At 38.4% G+C, this 14,911-nt stretch overlaps 1 protein-coding gene across 6 annotated transcripts in view; it reads right to left on the bottom strand.

The window, feature by feature from the left end:
• The window catches only part of SMPX (small muscle protein X-linked), a 40,337-nt gene that overhangs the window by 2,739 nt on the left and 22,687 nt on the right, over positions 1 to 14,911 (bottom strand). For 2 of the 6 annotated variants that reach the window (XM_085549980.1, XM_085550004.1), the window contains exon 5: positions 11,594 to 11,741. The exons of the other annotated variants lie outside the window; for them this stretch is intronic. The gene's annotated coding sequence lies outside the window, so the exon portion shown is untranslated. Of the gene's footprint in view, positions 1 to 11,593; positions 11,742 to 14,911 lie in introns of those variants that run through there. 6 annotated transcript variants of the gene reach the window in all.

Here is a 14,911-nt window from a genome sequence, read left to right as displayed (position 1 = left end):
TGGGTTTGAAAATAACTTTCAATTGTTCAAGATATTTTCTTAGAGTAGACGTTTAACGAAATGGTATATAAGTATTTTGGGTGGAGGAATATCTCTTGTTGTAAGTGTTTTTTAAAATTTTCTTAAATTAGCAAATCTTTATTCAATACTCAGAAAGTAAAGAGAAAGCCACAGGATGGTTAAAAAATGGCAACCTTCTATAAAAATGAAAGAAAATGGAGAATGGGTTATTAATAGTCCAAAGGAAAGAGATAAAAGAAAATCAACAAAACATTGCTACTAGCATGATCATTGGCCATTAGTAATCAAACTTAATCAACTCTTAAACTGACTCAGTGATGCAGTGTACTACTCTGCTTTGGCTAAAGCTTGCCCACAGTCAGGTAATTTTATGTACTTCTGATCTCAAAAACAAAATCAAACCTTGAAGTTGTATTTGATGGCTCCCCAGGATATGCACGCACGTGTAATCCTGCCCCGTATAATTACTGCCTGCCTACACATGCACTCTTATGTTTCAATTGAGTATTCTCTTTCAAACTGTTCTGTGCCTGTTCCTGAATATCACAAGGTGACTGTTTTGCAGTGGTGGGTGGATAAAACATTACTAGCTATGATTAACTGCAAGTGCTCATGCCTGGGCTCAGAATAGAGGGTATCTATTAGCACCGGTGCGCTCAGCGCAGTGGGCACATACATAGAAATATAATTCAGCACATGGTGGCACAAATGTTTTCGGATCCTTCCACTGAAAGAGGACAATGTCAGACTGTTTCTAAATATATAGTGGGAAGGTTCACAGAGTGAGTGACAGCTGTAACTCAGCATCCTCTTTTAAAGGTTATGTGCCTTTTTTTATATACCTTTCTAGCAGATTCATGGTTAAGGCTGTACTTCCTTCAAGTGCCATCCTGTAGGAGACATCTGCCCTGTGTAGGAGCTCCATGCTCATCTTTCCCTACCTTAATCACCAAGCAGTTTAGTCTTTCCTTGTTTCCTGAACCTTTTATATCAACTGTTCTGTACTGTGCACACAAAGACACCAAGCCTTCAGGGATCTTGATATGGGTATGAAAAGAAGCAGAGCCAGACTTTTATCAGTAGTGCCCAGTGACAGGATAGGAAGTAAAAGACAGAAATTGGAATACATGGAATTTCATGTCAAGAGGAAAACAAACCTTTTTAATGCAAGAGTGATCAAACATTGGAGCAGGTTGCCCGTAGAGGCTATGTAGTGTTCACCTTCAGAGTGGACAGGCCTGGTGTGGACAAGGCTTCAGTGTAACCAGCCCTCAGAGACCTGCAGGGGCTGCCTCTGCTCCAAACAGGGGTCAGGACAGCTGATCTCTAGGGGTGCCTTCCAGCTTCAGCCAGCCTGTGAGTTTGGGCATGACTTATGCTGGTCCCATGAGAGCTTGTCCCTCTGTTGTGAGGGTCAGAGTAGTTTTGTGGATGAGGTGGAAGATCCTTATTTGTCCCTGCTTCTCTGTGGGTCTCTCAGTGCATTTACAAATTAAAACAAAGCATAATTTGCCATATTATTGTGTGACTAAAACTCCAAGTAATCAGCTGCTTGGGTTACTTTCATCTACATGCTCCATTTCTTCAAGTACTCCCTTATCCTTCCCCAGTTTTTAATCATTTTTGCCCTCATTGCTCCAAGACATTTGATACCTATCTCTTGTTGGTGTTAATGTTAATGTCACTTACTACCTTGAGGACCCCAAGGCTTAAGTGTCCCAGCTAGCACCATATCCCATAGAACTGAACACACATTTCTCTTTTTCCCCAATGGCACAGAACTCTCATAAGGCCTGCTACCTCCAGCACTTCCAGTCACAACTGAGATATAGAGGACTTAATCCAGAGAAAATCAGTCATCTAGGAGGCCATATACCAGGAGGAGCCATGCATGGAGGCGTTCATGACTAGGTTGGATGTGGCCCTGGGCAGCCTGATCTGGTGGGTGACAGCCCTGTAACCTAAGCCATTCTATGATTCTATGAAGACTCACTAATTAACAAGAGAAGCAAAAAATTAATACAGCCACCAGGACCCTGTCACTTGTGTTCCAAATGCAGGACCAACCAAAGTGTTATGGTAAGCCTTACCTCAGGGCTCAGGTGCAGAGGAAAATAAAGCCCAATTCTTGCTCTTTAATTTTGTATAAAGCACACCACTTGCAAGTAGTGCTATTTTAACACCTGCTAATAATATCATCTTTCTCTCAAGTGTACTTCCCGCTCTCTGGTTGCTTATAATTGCAGTCAGTGGACCCTCTATTATCTCCCTGTGATGCTTCAATCCACTCAGACCTCCTTCTGTCCAGCTATAGTTCTCTCTCCCAGCTCCCAGAGGCATGTTATTTTTAGAGCTCAAACTCCTCCAGAAATCAATGGGAGTCTGTAAACTCAAAAATAGGTTGCTTATGCTACATTAATAATCCTTACAGTTATGTTCTCTGGTTATTCTTTCAGTTGCTGCAGCTTATCTACCAGTGCCTCTTTTGCCACTTTAATCAACCTTATTCTGTTGAACAACACTGCATTTTAAAGAAAACAGAAAGGTATGTACTTGACAGAAAACGCAAGCTTAAGATTAAGGACAGGCTTAAGCACAAGCTTAGAAGCTTTCTTGAATCGCAGAATTAGCTTTTTTTCCAGCCCTCAAGCCTTTCTTCTTTCCCATTTTGAGAATCTTCAGAGCTCTGATTACAGTCAATGAGATGCCACTATTAGCTTCTATAGCAAAACAAAAAGACTAGGTTCCTGAGTTTTTTAAACAAAGGAAAAAGTGATGGTTATTTTAATGTAGGAGATTATTTAGTCTATGTGTTTGTTCAGCACAAATGAAACTTTTAAGATATATCTAAATAAATGAATGAGTTTTAAAATCTCCCTTTTTCTGTTCTTCTACAACAAGTTAGTCGAAAGTAGAAGAAATCAGAAACGGATCTAGATGTTGGCTGTACCTCCACACATGCAACCAAATCACCGTATTCAGTGCTAATATTATATAATTAAAGACTGTACATGAATCACCAGATGGGTAAGTAAATTTTCTCTTTATCCAAACAGCTTATAGCCCTATATACTTAACCCTAAAATTCTGATAAGGAAGCTGGTTTTGTAATAAGTGCCCTCACAAAGGAGAAAACAGACGTATACCATTAGCACTTCATAGAAAATCAGTGATTATAGCAAGTGCACAAAGGTTCAGTAAATGCCTCCCACTCAGCAAGCTTCCAAAGTGAACGACCACATGATGTTTACTCCTCACCAGAACCCATTTATAGATCTCTTACTCACCACTGTCACAGTCGTACATGCAACGTTTAAGAAGGCAGCAAAAAGTCCTCCATTTGGGAGAGGACGGGGTGGTTACAGTGGGAGAACTGTGTCTTTTCTTTAGAATACTGTTTCACCAAGCAGTGAAACGTGATTTAAAATATGCAAACTTTAAAGTCTATAATCATCAGAAAACATTAATTACATACCCTGGCTATACAGCGACTGACAACAGGCATGGATGCTTGAGAAAATATTGCACAGGAAAACTTTGATTAAAAAGGTAAAAAGTGCCTATTCAAGTGCAAAATGACTTCCTACGGAGTTAGGAGACACAGGAAAGACTTCTGTTCTCACAACTTTTAAATGACATCTGGGCATTCCCAGTGAATAAGCACTCTGGGAATGAAAAGGGTATCGATTTCAGTAAGGTAAGAAGGGGACAGAGGTCATGAACTTCTCTAGAATTCCAACACACTGATCTTGAGAAGGAAAAGCTCCTGCAAAAAGGTATGTGGAATGTGAAATAAAAGTGGATTGTCTCCTTTGACTGCCTATTTCCCTACTGGTAAAAGCCTTGTCCTTTCTGATACAGTAATCTGAAGTTTCAAGGGATCTGCTTTAATTCAACTTCTCTGACTTCCCGTTAGTGGGCACCACTTGCTGAGATCATCTTCTCCTGTGCCACTGCTCTAACATTGATATCATGTCTGGAATTACTGTCTGCATAAGCAGAGGAAGAAGCAGCAGGAAGTTAAATGTGGTCAAAGTGAACATACTAGAACTGTGGTGAGGATAAGAAAGACAGTTCAGGTAGCAAAAAGAGCTTCATCCTTTGAATTCCCCCCAGTAATAGCTGATTGACTCAATTAAAAGACCTACTTTAAACTAAACCATGTTTTACATCTTGTATGGTTTTCTTTGTTTGTTTTTAATTATTTTAGCATATTTCTTATGCTTCTGGTCAGGATAAAAGAGGCAGCTCTCACATATTTTCTCTCACATTTCATTCCTGGACATGGCACTGTGCACCCTGCTTTGAGTGTCCCTGTTTGAGCAGGGGTTGGAATAGATGGAATCAGAGGTCTTTTCTAACAGCAGCCATCCTGTGAGCCTATGATTCTGTGAAATGTTGAAAAATTTAAATAGTTTCTCCTATTTTATTGGCTCCTTCTCTTTTTTTTTTTTTTTTTTTTTTTTTTTGGCTCCTTACCCACAGTAAATTGAAATGCATAGAAATGCAGCTGAAAAACAGAGATTCACACAAATACACACAGAGTTTCAGTAGAAATAAAAAAAAATCAGATTTTTTTTTTTCAGGTTTATCTGACAAATAATGTCAGAAGCAAGGGCTGAAATACAAAAATCATCATTTTTATGACAACTTTTTCTTATCCTTATCATGGCATTTACTGAAAGACATATGTGCGCTTCATCATGTGTATGCTGTTCTTCAAACTAACTTATATCTATCTTTAGGCAGAATGACGTGGGGAACTAAGGACAGTTCTGACCCAATTTTCTCCCTATATGCTGCTGTACTGTATAACATCTTGCTCCCTACACTAACACAAAGCTTAGTCAGCAAATAAACTTGCAAAGGAGAGACGATTCAGTGCGGTGGCTCTGAGATGACAGCTATCAAACGGAGATCTTTCAGATCAATGCGTTATGGCAGCAAGTTTACCTCCTGCCAAATATAGAACACAACTGTGACAATTTTGAAATGTATAAATTAGGCATTCAGCTGACATTATATAATTAAGAAGAATGGCATTGCACTGACCTAATGACTGCTGTAATAGTTTGAGTGGTAAGAAAGATTAGATAATGGCATGTGTTGGAAGCTCATTGGAAGATTTTTGGCTCTGTGTAGTTGTATTAAACCGCATGGTTGCTAGGCTGTCCTCTTAGTTATTTGGAAATTGTAACTACTTGGGCATAGCAGTTGAATTAAGCAAGTGGTTCATGGCGAGTTAATATGCATGAAAAAGAGAACATGTGAACATTCATAGATATATTTATACATCCTGAGGTTTGTGCACGGACTCCTGGCTGAAGCCAGTTAAAGCAGCTTCAAGGTAACCAGCTGCACTGTTGTCTTTTCAAGATGGGAAGGTGCCTGAAGCTGGATAAGTGGGGAACAGATCTCACACCTGAAAAATGTATTATGATTTTTTTTTTTCCTTTTGAATAACATCTGTTCTTAGAGATGAGTAAATCTTTCCATGTATATGAATAAGATAACATGAGAGATTGTAGGTTTCAAAAAAAAATTACGTATTTTACTGTTGTTACATCATTATAGAGTCGTGGAATGGCTTGCATTGGAAGGGACCTTAAAGATTAACTACTTCCTGCACTGATTATTTAGTTTCTATCTCAAGTTAATTCACTGACAACTAATGGCAAATTGGTCTTCCAGGGACCAATAGACTTCATAGACTTCTGTGCATACTAAGTACCTGATCCTTTGCTTCAGAAAGTTAAAAAATATCTGTTATGTAGAATGTAAAGTTGCTGCTCAGAGTAAAATATCTTGAAGTTTTCCTCATGTTCTGTTTTCCTCAAGCCTTCCTCCCTGCAAGGAACTGGAGAGACAAACAGAGGTGGCAGCTCTTAGAGGATACAAGCCAAGTTTTGCAAGACATGGTCCCTCACTTAGGAACTCTGTCTAAGGCCTTCAGTGCTCTTACAAACACTCAGATATACTGGGCTCATCCAGGTATCTGGTATCTTCAAGTTCCTTGCTACAGATTTGCAGTGCAGAGTCAAGCAGCTCTGCAGTCTGTAAGTAGAGCCCTCAGAGCTCCTTGGTTCCATGTCCAGGCTGAGAACCTTTGGTTTAGCCAACACACCCCACACCTGCGAAATCACCAGTTTGCCCTCATCTCCCACGACATTTCCACGGGACATCCCAAGAACAAATGTTGATTGTACCCTCGGGAAAAATAGAAAACTGAAATATTTCTGTTTTTTTCCTTAAAGTATAATAATTCAAAATTTTGGATCTCTGAAAAGACCTGATGCTCATAAGGCCATGATTCTTGACATGAGTTGTATTGTTTTTCTGTTTCTCTTGATAATCAGAAAGAAGACGCAGATGATGCAAATGATATTACATACAGTTCCTGACAGACCAGTGTGTTGCAACTAGTATCACTTTCAAAAGCGAAGCAAACAAACAAACAAATCAGATTTCAGCATTTCCAGTGAAAAAGAAAGAACATCTTCCTAATAACAAATACCTCTTCTTCCTGGTTAATCCTACTTCAGAAAGCTTCAGATTTGAAATCAGTTACAAACATTATACTCCATGGACCATGGAAATGTATTAGGAAACAGCTAAGATCTGTTTGATCTCTTGGTTCAGGTCAGAAACTCAATGAATACATCATGGCCTGTTAGTTATTATCATTTAGATGAAGAAGCAGATTTTTTTAGCTCATTGATTTTACACAATATATTGCTACAAGTATGCTGGTTTTAGGGATGAAAATTAACAGTTTCTTAAAATTGAGAAATTGTGTCTCATATGCAAATAGCTCATAGAAACTGAGTACTGATTGTTTCCAAAGTGGTAGTACAAAGAAAACATACAAGTTCTGATACACTTTCTGTTATCTTACTACTGCTTCTGTGACTTCCTTCAAAGTTATCATTCATGTTACCATTCATGCTTTCCCCACGTCTGGAAACACATTGGTGGTGGCATATGTTTAACTCACATTAAATTCAGGTCTCCATTTTAATTTTCTGCTGTTCATTAATGCTTCCCCTCCAACTTCTTATAAAGTGTCATCCCTATAAAAACATTTTGCAGACTCATCTTCAATTGCTTTGGGAGTCAACTGAGGTCATTATGATTTTTAATGGGAAGCAAAGATCAAGCTGTATATAATAAACACTGTGTTTAAGACTACTGATGAGAAGCTGCAATAGCTCTTTCTATCTGTTAATGAGGACTATGCCGTGATACTTACTACCTTCATAATTATTACTTTCTAAAGGGAAAATACAGCTTTTCCTCTGGGGTACTTTACTGAATCCTTTTATGCTTATGTGGGTGTGTGTCTATGATTATTATCCTTTGTAATTACTAATCAATATAGGGAGGAAATTCTTTTCTGAGTTCATATTAAGCTCTTATCATCCTTCTTTTTAAAAACCATTTGAATTCTCCTTGTGGGATTGCTCAAGGACTTGGTCTCCTTTTTAAGGTATCATCCTTGCTGCATTAGGAAGTATGCCCAAGTATGCCCACATATTAATGAAACCACATGATCTACACGCCTTTAACAGTAAAAATTATGGCACAGAGATTAGAAAGGGATTTCCAAGACAGTCCAGTATTAATTTATTTTTATTCCACATAATAGTAATTTAGATTCTCAAGATAAAACCTCACAGAGACAATGTAAGTTCAGGAACTGTTTTACAGAAAATTCATCAGTAAGGAAGTAAAGACCTAAGAGCCAATCCTGCAAAGTACTTTTTACCTCCTCCAAGATGCTACAAATCCTATCGATTTCCCCTATGATAGACAAAACCACTTATCAGCTTTCAGGCATAGGGTGAAAATTAGACAGGAGAAATGTACCTGGGTGGTGGTGCACTGTGAAAATAAAAGAGATGTTGCTAATTCCCAGTGAGAAAAAAAATAATTAGGGGGGTAATCATGATGTTTACAGGATGAAAATATGTACAGAAGGGGACAGCTAAGCATTATTAGAAGTAAAAAATAATGGTTGGTAAGATAAAGACAGCAGTAATAAGAGACGACAACTTCCATAAGAAAAAGTTAAAAGAAAAGCAATGCTATCTGAAAGAACAGGACTTTTTTTGTGTGTGTGCCGAAAATGATGAAGGCTCTGTAAGGAGGCACTCACTGTTGTAATATGTAATGCACCTACTGAGAGTTAATTGCATTACTGGAGTTTGCCAACCAGGATAAGTCTCTGAAAGCAAACTTTCCAGCTAAGAGAAAATGTATATGGTGGTGAGTGCGCTCACTGCAAAAGACTCCCTAGAGTCAGCTCTTGGTCACCAACCACAGAGATAATGGGGGGTAAATGTCTCACAGGTGTCTGAGCGTGAAGTACAAGAGACAAGGACATGATGACTGGTATTGCTTTCTGTAACCTTGGTTTAACATGGGAAAATATAAAGCTAAAAAACAGAAATCCTGGGATTCCAGGAAGGTCATGAAGTATCCCACCATAAGCACTACAGGTCCAAGAAAAAAAAGCTCTCTGAAGTCATGATAGGTAGAACATGCTGTGGGTCCAAAAGCATTCTGCAAAACCTTCCTGACTGCTTTCATGGCACTTTGTTTTGTTTTGTTTAGAAAAAAATTGATTGATTTGAGAGAGACTGAAATTTGCAGAAAGGTGACTTTATTTTTACTGACACTTTTATGATATAGTAATTATTCTTCCAGCTAAATCTTTTCAGCAGTCTTAACATCATCAAACATTGCAATGAAAGTATGTGTGGGGATGAGCTACTAGCTTCAAGATCATGCTGTTTCACGAACACTCTAAACACTGAGATGCATAATTGTGCTGTGTAATCAAATGATGAAAAATGACTTTTGAATTAGTTGTATTAATATGCTACAGAATTTCTAGAGGAAGGCACTTGCCTCAGACTTCCTTTACACCTGTGTTTCATTTGGTGTTAACTCTCTAAATATTAAAGGTTTACTTTAACTTATGTACAAATCTTTCTCATTATTCCAAAAGCATCAACTCGCTTGTATTTTTAGAATAAAAATTTCTAAGCAAGAGATGGTAAATTTTTGTTTTGTGGGAGTAGAAGAGTTGCAGGGGAGATGCCTGTCAAGCCCACAAGCAGATGTCCTCATTAATGACACGTCTGAAGTGCCACTGGTCTTTGCTGCCTGATTACGTCTGTGGAGCTGATTTTTCAGAAAATGATTGAGGGACTAGACAATAAAAATTGCATATCAAAACAGTATTAAGTTGATAAATGACTCTTGTAAGTATCAGTTAATCAGTTAAGCCTGAACACATAGCCTAATGGTGTTTTTTTGCATCCAAAACTTAAGTTATAGTTATCAAATTTTCTTTCAGCTGTACTTCAAGTGTACAGTCAGGATGTTAATTCACCTGCACCGGTGAACCCATAAACACTCACCCACAGCTTCCATACTTCCTGACTTTTCAGTTCCTACTGCACTTGCACCTTGTCTGAACATTTTTATTTCACCGTTCTTCAGAATTCACATATCCTCCAGTGCTCTGCCATTCACATTTCATCACAAATACTTTCCACCTCTTAGTGAACTTTAACGTTTGAGGGAAAAGGTCTAAGCATTAGAAGTTAACTCGTTAGACTTTCAAAGGCCATATGTTTGAACTTTGGCAAGGCAGATTTTGTCTTTCATTTGTCACTGAAGAGAATATGCATTTCATGCTGATTTTAGAAAGGAATACTTTAAAAGAAAAAATAAGTTTTTGCAAAATGAAATCTGATCATGTGTGTCCTGAAGGTAATTGGATTTTAGTGCCATTTGTACACACGTAATTTGGGATTAGAGCTAGATGTATTTATATCATGACTGTTCGTGAATTTCAAATTCCAGGCAATGAAACTAGAAGCAAACAGCATATTTGTTTACTGCAAGCACGAACTTTCCTCTTTCAGTGAATCAAAAGGAGAAGATGACAAGAGAATTATTGGGTTGGATAATTATGGGAGAAAAAGTAGAGTTTGCTTGGTTTGTTCTTTGAGCATTGGCATGGGCTGAAGCTGCAAAAGTTTATTTAAAATGCAATGAGCTTTAATACTTTAGATTATGCCAAGCATCAAACTGGTCCAATATTTTCTAGTGGAACATTCCTCCGCTGGGAAAGGTTTATGCTTTGGAAGTGTAACTTTTTATGGAAACATCTTGCTTCCAGCAATTCTCCTGGTGCAGTACGGAACATTGAGCATGACTGATCTGGCCAGTTTCTTATCAGCCCCCTCACTGGCTGCCCGGCAGCCTGTCCAGATGACAGTGCAGCTCTTTGCAGTGGGCTTCTAAGGGCCAACATTTTCAGGCCTGTAAAACTCCCAACCTTAATTCCTGCTCAGCACTCCCACCATCAAGAGCTTGCAGGAGACAGTCTTGCTAATCAGGGGAAAAGTGTTTTCTTTTTAAACTCTGTTGTATGGTTTAACCCCAGCTCTTCTTGTACTCTTGTAGTCCAGCTGAGGGCAAGGCCCAGCTTTGCAGAATAACATAAAACTTGTGTTTCCATACTGGCCCACAGTCCCCACCACATCTCAGTCTCTTGCTCTATTGATCTCCAGCTTCCACTCAGGTGTCTGATGCCAAACATATAAATACTACCCTTAGAGGTTCAGTCTGACAGCTCCAAACTCTAATAATTATGTGGTATGTCACACCTCCATCAGACTGTGAGACCAGATCATGAGAAGTTAAAAATACATATAGAGAGAGGTTTTCTCAGCATTTCATTTACCTTGTGGTGATTTGGCTGTGAGGGTTTGCTTCTCTTCATTTTTCTCTGCCATTGCAAAGGTCCCTATAAACATCCTGCAGTGAACAGGTCAGAAGCAAATCCCTATCCAAATGCTAAACTATGCTCACACACGAAATAAAAATGCCTTCTCCAGTCTAGAGTGATTCACTGTATACAATAAGACACGATTAATGAACAGAACCGCTCTGAGACAAAAGGAAGGATAAGGAAATGGGAACTCAGTTGTACTGGGTGTAATAATTAGCAGTTTTAGAATACCAACTGCTTGGCTGCCGACAAACACAGAGGAATATTATTTTTATGTAATAGGCTGAGCCATATCAGTACAGTATTTTGAAAGTATTAAGCCAGTTAAAGATGCAAAATCTTTATGAGTCATGCAATTAATATTTTTGGGAAGCTCATAAAGTACCCATCTGCATCTTACAGAGCTTGAACTGTTTTAGAAGTCTGCCCTCTAGTTGCCTGTAGGAGTTACTGGTCACAATGCATTATTTACATAACTATTTGGACTGTGATCAGTCTCTCAGCAATGATACTTTCCCTCCCTTAAATAAAATAAATTAAATGTATATATATCTTCTTATTAGACAAAATAAGAAAAATAAACCAGAACAAGGTAAAATAAAGAAAACCCAATAAAGAACATGAAATGAAATAATAATGAAATAAAATATATTATCACTGTGTAAAGCACCAAGATTCAGCACTAACACTTCAGACAATGTTCTACACTAGAGTCATAACGTAAGAAACACTGTTAAAACCACAATTTCAATTAAAAACGAGTGCTTTGAAAAACAGCCTTTATTAATGACAAACCTACTAAACACAAGCAGAAAAATGGCTGGCAGAAAAATGACTTTCAGAAAAGAGCCTTTCATATTTTAGCACTTCTCATTGGTGAAGAAGCAGCAGGACACACTGCTCATGTGCATTACTGTTGAGGAAGGGAGAGAAATAACATTTTAGCTATTGTGAATTTTCTAGAAAGAGAAAGAGGAGTAGCAAGACATGCCCAGGTGACTTTACCAGTAATGACAAAAAAAATCACTGATTGTCAAAATAGTAATAACAATTATTATTATTATTCTGTGTGGAACCAGCACAGTGCCCATAGCAGGCCCATGGGCCTAGAGGTTCTGCCACCCTTCAGCACTGCCGCTCCTGAAGCAATATCCATCATGAAGCTCTCTCAGCTTGGTTTTGTTGCTATTAATGTGTGAAGAGCACACTCATGCACCTTCTCAGTGTCTCCTCTCCAAGAAAGGAAATGTAAAACTCAGCCTTCTCTATCTCTGGGCAGCAACATCTAATTTATTCATAATGAATTCTGCCTCTTCTGTCACCTTACCCAAATGCAAATAGCCCACATTTGACTATCATCTACTTACAGTTTCTAAAAATTCTGCTTTCTCCTGGTCATATGGCTTCTGCTCAACAGGATTCATTATGTGTGAGTGAGTGTTGTTCCATATAAATGCAGTGCACATCTGATATGCCTACAGATAATATCACAGCACGACTGAACTGTGACTAATCCTGGTACAATTCATCCACTTGTTTTATGTCAATATGTGCAATAAAAATGGGGGCCTGAGATAACAGTCACATTCTTGCAAATATAGTTACAGAAGAGGTGGAAGTTGGCTATAATATTTTCAAAATACTCAAATCTGGACTGGGATGTCTCTGTACACTTTGGAAATACTTTATTTTCTGAAATGCTCAGTAATTAATATGAAGAAAAACACAACTTGGAAGTAGGACATACAGAAGGATAAGGATGTGTGGTAAGAAAGTGACTACTAGCCATCAAAACCAGCATATAGTCTTTCCCTAACCCACATTCTCTGCAGCTACTTCTGAATACATTACACTCTTGTTCTGGATTTCATGGCTTCTTTGTCATGAAGAAGAAGGAGAGCTTAACAGGTCTTTACTTTGACAGCTACCTTGGGCCTCTTTAGAGATGAATGAGCACAAAGACAAAACATCATACTCACACAGTTGATTTAACCTGACATACAATTGACTGAATTACAAAACTGTGTGTTCTGACATCTGGTCTGTGCAGGATATGTTTAATTCCTTGCATTATCCTGATTCTTTAAAGCCACTGTAGGCCGTGTGATAATTATCTCTTCTCTGGAAATACTGTTAATACTGTTGAGACAATATTCTATATGTACAGATGACAACACATTAAGCTCTTTCATGACAGTACACTGTATACCTATGTTGTGTTTATAGATTTTTTGTCCTATATTACAGCTTCCAGTAGAAGTCCATTTTTTCATGGAATTAATCCATTTCTTCAAAATGTGAATGAAAATTGAGCACCATTATCTAGCTGTAGATATCCCTGTTAATTGCAGGGGAGTTGGACTAGAGGAACTTTAAGGGTCCCTTCCAACTCAAATGATATTCTATAATTCTATGTTGTCTATAGAAGTTTGTACTACCAGTACACTTATTGATTTTGCAGTCTCTGACAGGTGAACATTAAGAAATGTGATATTAGGATTTATTGGAAGTTACATTGGAAAAGCAAACTTTTCTATTTGTGTTTCATAATACAAAATTGATTTTTTTACTAGTAAACAAATAAATAAATAAATGAAAATGCTTTCCACTGATAAATAGAAAGATGTGCCTCCAGGATCACTTTTTTGTTTGTTTGTTTGTTTGTTTGTTTTGAATTTTGACATACATGATCTACAGCTTCTGTGGAATAGACTTCTTTTGCTCATTTAGCTCTACAGGCTTTTCTAGGGGTTTAAATAAAACAGTTCCTTTCATAATGCTCACAAAGCTGTATCAGTTAGTATCCTGGATCTGATTGCAGAAAGGCACAGAGGGTCATTCATTCTTACCAATGAACAATATGCAATTTGCACATACAAATTTGGAGTGTCATTTTGAGAAGCACTGGTGCTCAGGAATATCATTTACTGGTAAACTTTCAAGTGCTAAGTTAATGGTAGGACTTGATGATCTTAGATGTCTTTTCCAACCTAAATGATTCAATGATCCTATGAACTAGGAGTAGAGTTCCTACTGAGTGGCAATGGGATTTTGTTCCCTAATACTGAGGGCTGGAACCCCAATGATTTGGATGTCCAGCGTACAAAAACTGCTTAGGTGTTCACCTCTGAAACTGTGATCCTCAAAACTGTGGTCTAGCTACACCATAACCTCAAGCTGTGATCAAACCCATCTACAAATTCCTGAGTTTGGATAAACCTGCTGAGTACTTTGAAGACATGTAACATCGAGCAACACACAGAAACTTGCTGGGTTTCCACTGAGCCTTTCCTCTTCAGCAGCTACCTAATTGCATCAGGATTTGTACAAAATGCAGCAGCAGCCATCCTGGTTTCTTTTAAAGTAGAGTTTGAGGAAACTGTTGCTACATGAAATAACCTTGAGACAAGGTACACAGAGGTCCTCAGGCCAAGGCTCAGAGAATAGGTTTCTCCATTGCCAGCTGAACACTGCCTCGTTAAGCTGCACTTGGGCTCACTGTCTATAGATTAATTCATTTCTGCAATCAGCCTTTCTTTAACTCAAAGTCTAGAAAAGGTTCCCCTGCCAAGGTAGTCTTTGATCTCCAAGGAGGCAAGAAATGTGGGCTTTAATCCTTCTGAGGAAAGGAAGGGATTGAAAAGCTTTATTTATACATCCTGGAAGTGTATGATATTCATTGAGCCAATGCGGGAGGGGCCACCACAATGTTCCTTCTCTTGGTGTACTTTCAAATGGCTCTTCTGTGTATTATAAAGAATGTAGTCAATTAAAAACCTGGAGCTGATGTCTCACATTGTACATGGAGCGTGAGGTTCCTGGCTGTACTCAAGATATTGCTGAAGCCCTAAAGAAGAAGGCAATATTATTATCTTCAATTATTTTTCTAACATCTGGACCTAAACAGCCCTTGGTTATCTGCTTGACCATGACAAAGAAGGACTTCCGGACACCACAATGGCAAATGAGTCCAAGGTGTGGTGCGTAGCTCTGCCATCCTCCATGGCTTCTAGAAACAGCTGTCTACATCATCCTGCCCAACATGTGTCCAATCTGTTGTTAGGAAAATCCTAAGTGCCGATG

The sequence above is a fragment of the Coturnix japonica genome, chromosome 1 (assembly GCF_054131305.1).
Source record: "Coturnix japonica strain WE chromosome 1, WE-NBRP24, whole genome shotgun sequence".
NCBI classification, from domain to species: Eukaryota; Metazoa; Chordata; class Aves; order Galliformes; family Phasianidae; genus Coturnix; species Coturnix japonica.
This window is presented reverse-complemented; position numbering and strand designations above follow the sequence as displayed.